The following is a 14,435-nucleotide window of genomic DNA, read 5'->3' as shown; positions in this document are numbered from 1 at the left end:
AACGCACACACACACTTTTTTTTTTTCCTCTCTCTCTCTCTCTCTTTCTCTCTCCACCGTCGCCGCCACTCCAGCGCCCCTCCCCTCCTTCACAGGATCTAATTTCCATAGATGTGCCCTTTTCATGATTGCATATTATAAAAAAAAAACATTAAAACACACACTGATTTTCCTCAGTCACACTTAGCACTTCAAACGCTTTACAACCAATCCCTGGCCTGAAGGGCAAAAAACAAACACTGTGAATGTCACATTTACATCCAAGCATTTGTGTCGTCACAAAAACAAAACGATGGATGATAGACGATTTCTCTGTGGAGCAATTACAGCCGGCTAAATGTGGCGCTGGTCCGAATCAGCAGAATAAACTACCTCCTTGATAAATCATCATGTGAATTAATGGGATAAAACATCTTCGGAGATATATGGGATTACAAGAGCAGAACATCTTTATACGTTGGCAGTACGCCTAGAATTTGAGCTTTTATTTGACAAAGTGCATGTGTGAGGCTGAACTGCTCTCCGACAACAGCAACTGGGAAAAAGAAACAATAGAAATCACACTTTAAAAGGCGTCTAACATGAGATTCAGAGCAGAGAAGCCGAGATTTCATTTGAATAAAATCAATAATTGTGTTGACTCGCAGTGTATTGCCTTCCTGTCTTCTCATCTCGCTCGCTAATGTTTCTTTCATGAGCCAGCCCACTGCTGGTGACATTATAGCTACAGCACTTTCCACAAGTCCCCGATGGATCGGTGAAAATGGTCGGCGTAAAACACAATTAGTACGGTCCATATGGCTGCTGGTGGAGGAGGAGCAGGAGGGGTCCCATGTGGTCCTTATAGAGGCCCGCTCTTTTGTTACCTTAAAGATCAAACTGTTGTCATAATAATGGGGCCATTTCAAATTCTACCACTTGGTTTTTTTTGTTTTTTGCGTGGAGCTGCGCTACTTCAACAGATCCTCAAATTGTGGAACATTGCAAACCGTTTTTTTTTTTTTACATTTTGACTAATTACATTGTGACTAGTCAGAGTTCTTATTCCAGTTAACGTCTTTCTGACTAGTCAAAACGACAGTTAGAGATATTTGTGATTCAGTTCTGACTCTCCTAAATAACAGTTACAGATATCTTAAAACCTCATTATGACTAGTCAGAGTTGTTGTGCATGAAGTTGCTCATCAGGGCTTCTCATTGGATATCGGCCCAACAAAGCATCTGAACAGTGTCAGCAGAAGCTTTTGCTAACTTGGGATCAGATAGTTAGAAAATGACATGAAATAGAAAAAGAGCTCATATCGAGGAATCTGTGGCCAACGAGAGCTTTGTTTGCTAGAGAGTTGTGATAGAAATTTACAGTGTATTGTAGATTCATTGTCTCCAGACACACTTTATAAACCCATACGGCTGCAGTGCAGGGCCATAGTATGTTTGAATAGCTTCCACCTCCCGTCCCATCCTGCCCCTTTCTGACGTAATTACAGATATCTGCAACTTCATTTCACCTAAACTCTAATTCTAGATATCTGTAATTACATTTTGACTATCCGTAACTCCAGTTAGAGATATCTACAACGTCAAGACTAGTCAAAATGTAATTTTAGATATCTAAAAAGGACAATGTATATCTTGAATTGAGGGGAATTAAAGATATGTTGAACTGGAATTCTGACTAGTCATAATTCAGTTGCGGATATCTGCAACTGAATTGTAGATATCTGTAATGAATCAGAGTTTGGCCTCGTCAAAATAGAATTAGGGATATCTTGAATTAGAGTTTTGACTAGGCAAAATGATCTCTAATGAATATCCTGTCTAGCTATTAAATGTTAAAACAGCTTGCCATATGTGGAATGACTCTTGGCAAATAAACTGACCAACCTCGGCTGATAGCCTAATCAATAGCTCCTTCATCATGATTAATGGCTCATATTGAACAAATCTAATGTGAGGGGAATGTTACTTCCTCATTTCAGCGCTCGGCCCCCCCATCGATTGGTTAGAAAACCCCCCCTTTTTTCTGACCAATGGAATGATAGGAGAGCGATGTGTTTCGACCTATGTAAACCGAGCACAGAGAAAATGATTTACTGTGCTTTAGGCTGCGTCTCGTTCACTGATAGCTCTGTATGCCCCTGCCTGACAAGCATTTTCTTGCCTGAGAAACGCAGACACCTTTTACTGAGTAGAGGCGAACACCAACAGCTTGAGGCAACAGATTTATTACAAATTGATCTATTAGATAGCACTGCTGTGCTTCGCTGTTTTCTCTCCCTCTCTCTCTGACAGCCTTCCCCCTGATGGTAGCTAGAGTGTATCAGAGTTGAAGTGCTACAGTGGCAAATCTAAACCCAATCCTCAGAACTCATTTTCTCGGCGCCGGCTGCTGGAACTGGGGGTACGCACAGAGACAAGATGTCCATCCTTAAACCCGAGCTCGATCCCCAGCCGTATAGCGCCTAAACCAAACGGCTCAGCGGGCTCAATAGGTGTGCCTTAACCTGCAAGGGCGAGCAAGGGCGAACAAGGGCACGGTTCACCGGAGGCACCTCGCGAACGCTGCCATAATGTCACCGCCGGGGTCATTTCCCTCGCGGCTGCATGAACCCCTGAGCTCACCAGTGGCTCGCGTACCGTCTCCATTAAAACATCAGTCACAGGTCTGCAGCTCTGCAAACAGACGGTGCCTCATGTGCAGTCACAACATCGGTGGCGGTGCGATACCCGTATTAGTCACAGAGGCCACAGAGCACAACCAGCACTTTGTAAAAAAGATGTACGTGTGATTCGTCTCATCCACAGTGTTGAAAATCAATGACCTGCGCAGAAAGGATCCATTACAGCCACTTTAATTAAAGACAAAAGACACATGTTTGTCTGGACAATAGCCAGCTGTTATTGACACATCTCTCTATAAAACAATCAATTAAATCAACAACATGCTAATCAAAGTGGCTCTCTGATAATTACAACAAAGTGACTGTTCACCTTAATCACTGTGTCACTTCCTTAACATTTTGTCTCAGATACAACAGCCTAAAGCAGGTCTATTAATAGCAGGGCTGGGTATCGGTACCACTCAAAGCACTTTACACTACATGTCAGTATTCACCCATTCACACACACATTCATACACTGATGGCAGAGGCTGCTAAGGTGCCAACTTTGCCCATCAGGATCTAATCTAAATATTCATTCACACACCGATGGCTATGGCCTTCGGGAGCAATTTGGGGTTAAGTGTCTTGCTCGAGGACACATCGACATGTGACCGAAGCAGCCGGGGACTGAACCACCAACCTTTCGATTGGTGGACGACCCGCTCTACCTTCTGAGCCACAGCCGCACCAGATACCATTTCTTGGGCTTCGAAGATTCGGTGAGAAATATTCAAAGGTATTCGAAGCTTCGCGACGCAACAGGCTCAGTCTCCATCTCCCCTGTTTCAGTGCTGCTGACGCACTACTGTACACACACGCACCGCTACACACAACAAACAGCGATATCCGTCTGAGAATAACTAATAATAATTAATGTTGAATATGAATAATGAATAATGTTGTAGGATTATTCCTTATTTCATGGGCTATATTTGGGGATTTATAATTAATTATTACATACTTACATATATATAAATAAATAAATATATATATAAAAAACAAAGCTTTCGAATAGTGATTTGGAGGTCGAATACCATGGCAATGGTCGAAGCCCTAATCTGTACACAATATCTTTAAAAAAGGTGTTGACCAAAATAAGCCAGTGCCAAGTAGTATTGAAACTTCTCCAGTCAAACGATCCCTGCAATTGATCCCTTTTATTCCCAGATCTAGAAAAAAATGACTATTTGTATGGTGTTGCTCGCAGCCAATCACCGCAAGTGTTCTTTTATATTTATTATTAAATGCGGCTTGTGATTGGCCCCACTACCGCAGCAGCTACAACCCATACAGTCTGTGGTGTGGTGAGGTCGAGCGCCGTGTTATTTGTACAGCTATACTACATGTCTGTGGCGTCTGATAAAAATAAATGCGGTGGTGGCATTTCACACAACTGAATGCTTCCATTCACATGGTGGGTATCAAATGAAGTAGATAAAAAAAGGTATCATATTAAGTACTCTATTGATATCAGTATCACTTGCAGGGTATCATAATTTTTTAAATGATCCCCAGCCCTAATTATTAGCTAAGCTAATGGATGAAAACTCTGTTAACACTGCGGTGTATAATGGATCCAATACAATACAGAATATGACATGATCCCGTGTGCTTAAGGTTCAGCTCACACAGCAGAGAGGTTTGGCAGGTGATGTTGCCTATTTAACAACACATAACTGTGCTGAAAAATACTGCTGTCAATAGTAACAATAAGCGCTGATAGAAAACTGCACAGACTCTATTGTGCTCCTCTCCTTTAATCACCTCCATCTTTCATCTGAGCTACAGAAGAAAAGAGAGCGCACGGAGAAAAGAGCTATTGGCTTCCGGACGGCGTAGATATATATATGTGTGTGTGTCGCTGAAAACAAGGCATCATCTAAAAGATGTTGAAATATTCTAGGGAGAGAGAGAGAGTATACGTCTATATAAACATCTTCAGGCAGGCAGCTGCAGGGGGTGTGCGCAGTAAAACACTGGTATGCATTGTTTGTGTTTCTGCACCACTAGCGCCATGCCGTGTCATTACATGAGGCAATCTCTTACCTAATCAGCACTGACACACACACAGCGGCAAAGCACTCCTCCTCCTCCTCCTCCTCCTTCCTCCTCTTCTACCACCTCCTCATCACTCTCCCCCCTTTTCTCTCCCTCTCCTCAGGGGCCAGCCAGCTGATCCTACACCATTTCATTTTCCTCTTTTACCGAGATGGCAAATGGCTGACTGTTATTTTTGATCTCTTTCAATTCATGCTTTTTTGACTCTGTAATTGACTAAGTGCTATTATTAGCCTATCTTGCTCAAATGCTGAAAAAAAGATGCTATTGTCTGCATGCTAGTGTGTGTTTTAACTAATAATTAGTGCATGAGAAATCTAACAATGTGTAAGGCAGATACAGGAGACAAAAAAATATCAGTTTTGCAGTCACTATAATCAAAACTACTTCATGTAGTAGGTCTGTGTATTGGCAAGAATCCGGTGATACATATCATGATACAGGGGATACGATTCAATATATTGAGATAAATTGCAATACAGTAAGGAAGGTGATTTATCGCAATTTTTTAAATTTAATTTTAGGAAAACTGTCATAGTATAAAGAACACACTGCTATATCCATAAAATCATCAAAAAAAAGAATCTGACTGCATCAAAAAAGTTTACATTTTTATGTAATCATAATCATTAATGCATTTGCATTTATCACAGTCCCTGTAACATCCAACAACACAGCACTACTTTCTGAATAATCTCAGCCACAAATCTTATCTGATAAGGCTGCAACTAACGATTATTTTCATCGGCGATTAATCTGTCGACAATTTCTTCGATCTGTTTGGTCTATAAAATGTTAGAAAATGGTGAAAAATGTGGATCAGTGTTTCCCAAAGCCCAAGATGACGTCCTCAAAGGTCTGGTTTTGTCCACAACTCAAAGATATTCAGTTTACTGTCATAGAGGAGTAAAGAAACCAGAAAATATTCACATTTAAGAAGCTGGAATCAGAGAATTTTGACTTATTTTTCTTTAAAAAATTACTCAAACAAATTAATTGATTATCAAAATAGTTGGCGATTGATTTAATAGTTGACAAACAACTGAATATCTTTGAGTTGTGGACAAAACAAGACACATAAGACACATTTTTCACCATTTTCTGACATTTTATAGACCAAACTCATCGACTAATCGAGAAAATAATCAACAGATTAATCAACAATGAAAATAATCATTAGTTGCAGCCCTAGATAAATCACAGAAGACACTGAAATGCTGTGAGGTGCAGCACTTTACAGTCTCAGAGCCCTAATAAAACCCAAATCTTGTATAGGCCTATATCTTGTACAGCATCACATTCATCCCTCAGTATCGAACATCTTGTGTTTTAAAATAACTTTGACGCTTTCTCACAACCTTTTTGCTGACTAACTTGTCATTTGAGTGCACTGAAAACCATGGTATGAGCACATTCATGCCACTGTCACAGTTGGTAAAGCTGTAATCATTCTGAAAAAAAAACCCAGATGGCTTTGGGAAACACTGATCAACATTTTTCACCATTTTATAAACCAAACAACTAACCGAGAAAATAATCAACAGATTAATCCACAATGAAATCGTTACTTGCAGCCCGACATAAATCACAGAAGACGCTGAAATGTGTTGAGTTGCAGCACTATACAGTCTCAAAGCCTCAAAGCCACCAACAAAATTGAACAAGGAAAATATGGAGATATATTTGTCGCTCTACCTAACACCTGCCAAGAGGCTGGCAACAACACAAAACACAATGTGCCTGATCAGTTAAGATGTGAATTCTCCACACCAAGCCGGCCCAATAAGACACAGAAAGGAGCAGCATTTGCAGGATGAAGTGAGACCAACTTCAACGCGGCTGCATGAGCTCCACAGCCAAAAAAAAAGAAGCAGATTTCATCACATCTGGTACATCAAATACCACCAGCAGTATGTAGCAAGACAGCTCACAATTGTTAACACGGATAGCGTTTGCCGATGCTATCTCCTTGGCACAATTGTGGAGCTGCAGAGCTAGGCCCGAATCAAACAAAGATGAGATATGATGCAGCACGCTTGGATCTCCTCTTATGAGAGGTGAAGGGAAGCTGTCAAAGAACACAAAAAAACATCCAGCATCTTGCCTCCTCTGACTTGCCGGGATAAGCCAGGAGGAGGAAGAGGAGGAGGAGGGGAGTGTGCTTGCCTCATTTCTGCCAGTGTGCCCTGTGCGTGTCAGTCCAATATCTTAAAACAACACATGCAAGGCTTTGCTACAGCCAATTACCCAGCTCTTGGCACGGGAACTGAAAAACATCTTCGGAGAACAATAAAAGAGAGCTTGGCTTGTTGTGCGTGCTGTCAGTAAGTGCTGACAGATTGTTATTTTTAATGAATATACAGCACTTGAATGGCCCATCAAGAGGTCTTTGAGCGAACATTGCTCCTTTGTTCAGAGCATTAATTTTCTATGTAACAGCCAGATATCTTGCAATGCAACCGATATCAAGCAAGCAGTGTACAGGAAAAAAAAAGCTAAATCAGTTGATCCACTTGCTTCCCTATTGTGTTGTCTTTGCACCAGATTTGAATATAAATACAAGGGTGTATTGCTATGTGTTTTATGCCAGAATCGATATATTTGCTTCATTTCAGTCTAAGCAGAGGTAGAAGGAAGTTTTTATTGTTGTAGTCTGAGTAACGTGACGTCATATCCGTTACGTATCCATCGACCAAAACAAACCGCAGCGAGCCGAAACGAGAAAGTAGAAAACGGCGGAGGGTCCGTGTGGATACGACTTGCACTCTCACATTTTAAATCCAACGTGGTAAACACTACACATCCAGTAAAGTATGGAAACACTTTGGGTTTCACACATTGCAGGAAAAGCAGAGCTAGACATCACAGCTAAAGCTGCATGCTAACTCTGTCATGGACAGGAAACGTTATCATATCACGGTAACGTGCAGGGTCAAGCCGGCCGTCACTCTCATCTCCGTGGTCAAATGGGCCGACGCTACAACTGTAGAGCACCCATATACTGACATTTATTTATAAATAATGCCTGATAATATATTTGACTTCAGGACATCTCTGACTACATACATACTGAAAATTTAACATCTTTACTGTATTAATTTAGAGATTTTCCAAAGAAAAAGTCCCTAGAAGTCAAAGATTCAACTTTTTCCCATGGTCTAGTGTTAAAAAAGTTAACAAAAATCGCAATAAATCGTATAATCTAATCGCAATACATATTGAAGCGGCACCCAAGTTTCGTGATAGTATCGAATCAGGAGATAGGTGTATCATCCAAGCCCTAATAAATACAAGGCAAAACATTTTCTTCATTACAAATGTCTAAAGATGCTTTATTACAAATCATTCCCTGTGCTGTTGGCTCTGTCAAGGAGACATTTCACTGCTCAGCTACCTCTCCTGCCAACATAATTTCATACTGTATATGAAATCCTTGAGCAAAACGTCACAGTAAATCCACCAAATCACCTTTATTTGAAACACAATAGCCTCGCTGAGAATAAAATGCCCCTTTTAAAATACAGGCTTGCCACACCGCTGACAGGTTATATAGCACCGTCTCGTACTGCAACACAATGCCTCAGTATTCAGCATGAAGTAGTTCTGAGACTAGACCCGGGCATTGTTATGGGGGGGGGAATCATCTTTCATGACAATTCATGGCGAAGGAAAGATGTAGCGACGGCATCTCAGTGAAAAACAGCAAGATGCCGCTCGAGCGCAGCATGTAAACATTGAATTCCCGGGCATGTGTATTGACAAATCATCCGACAAAAGAGGTGTCAGTGAAAAGGGATTTTCCTTAACATTGTCTGGCCTTCTCTTTGCCACATAATATTACTCACAGAGAGCTGACATTACTCAAACACACATTAGTCATTAAAGGAAAATAGCAGGGTTATTACACTTCTCTTATCATTACTCTGCTGCAGCTACAGCCAGATTAACATCCGATGGATGGGGTGTGTCACTGGATATGTGAGTCAAAGTCATTTTACCCGCTGCTGCTCTTGAGAGCAAACTGGAACACTGTAAAACACCCTGACCTCCTCTGACCCCTGAACTAACCAGATAATGTGGATTTAAAAAGAACATTTTATACATTAAAAATGAACACCACAACCGTTTTAAGCTATTCTAAATCATCCTCTTGGCCGAACCTGAAAAATGATCTTCCTACAGAAACTATAAACCAAACATTAAGGTGCTTTCTGTCGGTGCTTTGCTGAAGTAGTAATCAACGTATAGCCTGTAATGGCAGACCTCCGTGACCAAACCTAGCAAGTTTACAGTCTAAGTGGTAGTTTAAGAAAATCTAAATCACAACTGCTGAGCTACTGGCAGCAGGAAAGGCTACCAAAACATCAGATGTGCCATATCAGAATCAGATTTATTAGGAGTTTGCCTCTGGTTTTTATGCATTTCTCTAAGCATACTCATACAGAACTCTAAATAATAGCTATAGGAACAAAGCTGGACAAATAAAGGTGAAGATTAGACAGGACTGTTATGTACACAAGTAGTGGAAAAATAGGTGTATAAATATTTTATAAATATACATAGATATTAAGCACCTATGACCAACAATATAATAAAATAATAATAAATATAATAGACTTCTTTAAGTGTATATATATATATGCACAATGTATGGAGCTAAAAAGGTGTATGAAGATGCCACTTTAGTCACAACTGCAATGATGATTAACGACGATTAATCGATTAGTTGTCAACTATTAAATTAATCGCCAACTATTTTGACAATAAATTCATCGATTTGAGTAATTTTTTTAAGAAAAATAGTAAAAATTCTCTGATTCCAGCTTCTTAAATGTGAATATTATATGCGTTTTTTTACTCCTCTATGACAGTAAACTGAATATCTTTGAGTTGTGGACAAAACAAAACATTTGAGAACGTCATCTTGGAAACACTGGTCGACATTTTTCACCATTTTCTGACATTTTATAGATCAAACATCTAATCGATTAATCGAAGAAATTGTCGACAGATTAATCTCCGATTAAAATAATCGTTAGTTGCAGCCTTAAATACATGCAAAGATTTCATCACAGCACCACCTTTTGTACAATCTGAGCTACAAATCTTTGCATGTATTTAAGGCTGCAACTAACAATTATTTTAATCGGAGATTAATCTGTCGACAATTTCTTCGATTAATCGATTAGTTGCTTGGTATAAAATGTCAGTAAATGGTGAAAAATGTCGATTAATGCCCAAGATGACGTCCTCAAATGTCTTGTTTTGTCCACAACTCAACAGGTTACTGTCACAGAGGAGTAAAGAAACCAGAAAATATTCACATTTAAGAAGCTGGAATCAGAGTTTTTTACTTTTTTTTCTTACTAAAATGACTCAAACCGTTTAACTGATTATCCAAATAGTTGACCATTAAATAGTTGATGACAACCAATCGATTCAATTAATTAGTTGCAGCCGTATACAGGATATGTCCAGTAAAATCTAAAGCGGATTAAATATGTTGTGGTGTATATTTTCAAAGCAAGAAAGAAATATTACTTGTTGTTAATCTTTTAACTGTATTAAACTGTGTACAAATATTGCTGCAGTATTCCTCTCATGTATGTGTGTGTTTTCTTACCTAACCCTCTATTGCTAACCACAGTGTGTGTAACAGACATGACATGATGAACTTTCTCAGTTCAGTGACCTCTCTCCACACAGTCATGACATTATCAGGAGCCTGAACAGGTGGCAATAGGTAATTAGAGTAAAGTACCAAAACGTGTCCATGTTAATCTGTTTACAGTCATTAAACATACTATGTTTTACAATGCAATGCTGTGTCAGGTTATTAAAGATTTCCTTATATTCTGACAAGTAAGGAAATGCAGGCTTTGTTGTCAACATTAAATTACTTTCTTTCAGTGGACTGAAAATAGCTTGGCATTTATGGAGCAAATCAAATGCCGCTCACGCCTTTGATCATTGTGCACAGTGTATATTCATTAGCTATGGTGAAGTCCACAATGGTGCAGGGCTATGTAGCCTGTAAGGCACACAAGTCATAAGTCGGCAGTGAGTCATAAGCACTCAATAAATATAAATCACCAGCTATTAATGGCTCTGCCTCAAGTTACAGATACTATCATGAATAGAAAACCATCTTTGGAATCTCATCTAAAAGGACAGATTATGCATGGTGTGTGCAGCCAAAGAGTGTCTTTTGTTTACTATTTTTCAATTTCACAACTCCACTACGGAGAACCAAATGAGTCATTTAAATAGTAATAAAGCATTTAATTGATTAATAACTAATTGTACAATAAAAATATGCATTAATACTGTATATAGTAATAATAAATGGACTAAATTACAAACTAATTAATTATTTGACATTTTAATGGGCAACAAAAAAAAGAATTATAAAAAGAAATCATTTATTTATGAATTCATTAATGTATTTTTAGATGATGACTGTTTTATGGTGTTTTTGTAAATCCCTTTTTAATTTGAACTATTTATTGATGAATTATTGGTGCCTTCAAATGGGGTTGTGTTTACCGTGTTTAAGAGAAGAATCCATATGAACGCCCTCCTCATGTTATATTCACCACCTCTTAAGTGGAAAGTTTCTAAAGCTCAGAGTTCACGACTTGCGACGTGTTTGTTGATGTTGTCAGAAATGGCGGCGGCCAGGAAATAATGTTTTTAGTGCATAATAAGTTAAGTAAGGCATAATGTGCAGCGAGCAGGTCATTGTTGTGAATGAAACCCCGACGGGGCGATGCTGCACCCGGAAGCGAAGCGGTCTCCCTGAAGGGGTTTCTTTCACAACAATGACCCGCTAGCTGTACATTATCCCGCTTATTACACGGCTACTTACTAAAGAAATTAATAATTTGACACAAAAACGGTCCTCCAGAGTCCGACATCAGAGCTGCGTCCATAGCAACGGTCTGTTATTCATAGCAACAGTCTGCTATAAAGAAATAACAGACCGCAGAATGCCGTGATCAGAATTGAGTATTCAACAAATCCGTGTAATAATATAATTATTGTAACTTCACATGTTGTATGGTGGCTTGAAATGAAACTCGTGAGCTCGTGTTTACAACATGGGAAGTCGTGTACACAATATGCGTGGCGTTCAAGTGGTTAAGTCGTGAAGAACACTGCTTCTAAGCAACTGGCAATATTAGCGTTACTGTTGGCGTCTCAAAGCCACAGAGGCTAACAATTTAGCAAGCTAACCAGTGGGTAACATAATGTAGGAAATGCAAAGGCATAATGAGGCAAACTTCCATGGGCTGCGCCATTTCTCACAACGTCAACAAACACGTCACAAGTCGTGAACTCGGAGCTTTCAGAAACTTTTCAGTTACGAGGTTGTGAATACCACATGAGAGGGGCGTTCATATGGACTCTTCTCATAAACACGGTAAACACAACCCCATTTGAAGGCATCAATAAACACATTTGAAGGCACCATATTTCATTTGTAAATTCTCTTTATACTTCTTTTTGTTGCCCATTAAAATGTCAAATAATGAATTACTTTGTAGTTTAGTCCATTTATTCATAGTTCAATAAATACATTTGTAAACAAGTTTACTAATGCCTATGTTTATTGTACAATTAGTTATTAATCAATTACATGTTGTTACTATTTCTGTGACTCTTGTGGTCCTCCATACTCCAAACAGCACTATCCCTGCACCTTTATGTAGTCACTACTACTCAAATGTTGTGAACTACTCAGGCTGCCAGAGGTGAAAAGTGCTCATGCCAATTCTGCACTTTCTATTTGTTGACAAATTTCTCCCATGAACATTTTTACAAGCCTTGCATCTTTGTTTCCAAAAGAAGTCACCATACATGTGCCATTATTGTCCAGTGTTAGCTTAAAACCAAGCTAATAAATAGCCACAAACTGTACACACTGCTACATAACAATAATTCAGTAAGTCAAGCACACACTTGAACGCGTGGAGTCCATATTTCATTTGTAAATTATTTTTATAATTCTTCTTTTTATTGCCCATTAAAATGTCATATAATGAATTACTTTGTAGTTTAGTGCATTTATTCATAGTTCAATAAATATATTTGTAAACAAGTTTATTAATGCATGTTTATTGTACAACTAGTTATTAATCAATTACATTGTATTACTATTTCTGTGACTCTTGTGGTCCTCCATACTATAAACAGCACTATCCCTGCACCTTTATGTAGTCACTACTCCTCAGATGTTGTGAACTCCTCAGGCTGCCAGAGGTGGAAAGGGCTCATGTTTCTATTTGTTGACAAATGTTCTCCCATGAACATTATTTACAAGCCTTGCATCTTTGTCTCCAAATAAAGTCACCATAAATGTGCCATTATTATCCAGTGTAAAGCTTAAAACCACATAACACACCATGTACACACTGCTACATTACAATAATTCAGTAAGTCAAAGCACACAAAGACAGCAAGTTAGCTTCACCAAGCTAAGCTAACGTTTACATGAGCTAATGACAATAGCTGAAACGGGCTCCGTCTACTCCCTGGAGCAAAGCTACTACAACAGGGGTGATTCAAAAAGAGAAACCGTTTCTAATGAGGCACTGCAACGTTACATGCACGTTAAAACACCACAGCGCGTTTAATAAAATGAAACCATGTTTGTGTGTGTTTGCATTGTGCTAACCGGTGTCAACGAGCTTGTTTGTGTCCAGACATTAGACGGCACCTTTTTAATCAGTGCTAGTCACTAGCCGCTAACGTTCCATAGTAACCAAGGGAACAAGTCTATCAGCTAACTAGCTAGCTAGCCAGGATGCTAATAGGCTAAATTAGCCAAATAACAGTCACAACGTTCACAAACACATTTGTAAGATGGTAAGATAAGATGGTTGAAGCTCAGAGCACTTACCTTGAAGAGCTTGATCTACAACATCTGTGATTTTGTTTGATGAAGAGACTGCAACAACAAACAATAGCAGCAGCAGCAGCAGCAGCAGCCAGCAGGGCAATTAGCCAACGTTAGTTAGCCACTACACACTACAGAGCAGCACTAGCAGCTGCTGCAGAGACACCTGTATGTGTTATCTTCCTCTTATAACGGAACGTTTGATATAACAATGCTGTCATAAGTGATGGAGTTGAGGATAATAAAGAGAGAGAGGAGAGTAATCGTTGCTCTGAATGCTCTCAGACTATAGTGTGTTGTGTGTGTGTGTGTGTGTGTGTGTGTGTGTGTGTGTGAGGGGCAACTCAGCATGACAGCATCCTTCTTCATGTTTGAGGGTGAGAACAGTTGAGGGGTTCTCAAAGTTCAACTGGTAAAATATCGTCACCCACTGGACAAAGATGGGAACAGCTAGGAGAGAGGAGAGGAGAGAGGAGAGAGGAGAGGAGAGGGGAGAGGAGAGGAGAGGAGAGGAGAGGGAGAGGAGAGGAGAAGAGAGAGGAGATGAGAGGAGATGAGAGGAGATGAGAGGAGAGGAGAGAGGAGGAGGAGAGGAGAGAGTGGAGAGGAGAGGAGGGAGAGAGGAGAGGAGGAGATGAGAGGAGAGGAGAGGAGAGAGAGAGAGAGAGAGGAGAGAGGAGAGAGAGAGAGAGAGGAGAGAATAAAGTCATAACTTTTACAAGAAAAAGTCTTAATATTTGGGTGAGAAACAGTTGAGGGGTTCTCAAAAGTTCAACTGTAAACATATCGTCACACACCACTGGACAATGATTGGG

At 39.6% G+C, this 14,435-nt stretch overlaps 1 protein-coding gene across 2 annotated transcripts in view; it reads right to left on the bottom strand.

The window, feature by feature from the left end:
• Positions 1–13,921, bottom strand: part of rerea (arginine-glutamic acid dipeptide (RE) repeats a) — a 187,730-nt gene extending 173,809 nt beyond the window's left edge. For both annotated transcript variants that reach the window (XM_074644997.1, XM_074644998.1), the window contains exon 1: positions 13,624–13,921. The gene's annotated coding sequence lies outside the window, so the exon portion shown is untranslated. The remainder of the gene's footprint in view (positions 1–13,623) is intronic.
• Between the last annotated feature and the right edge of the window lie 514 nt (positions 13,922–14,435).

Source organism: Sebastes fasciatus, chromosome 8 (genome assembly GCF_043250625.1).
Source record: "Sebastes fasciatus isolate fSebFas1 chromosome 8, fSebFas1.pri, whole genome shotgun sequence".
NCBI classification, from domain to species: domain Eukaryota; kingdom Metazoa; phylum Chordata; class Actinopteri; order Perciformes; family Sebastidae; genus Sebastes; species Sebastes fasciatus.
Note: the sequence above shows the minus strand (reverse complement) of the source record. Positions and strands in the feature narration are given on the sequence as shown.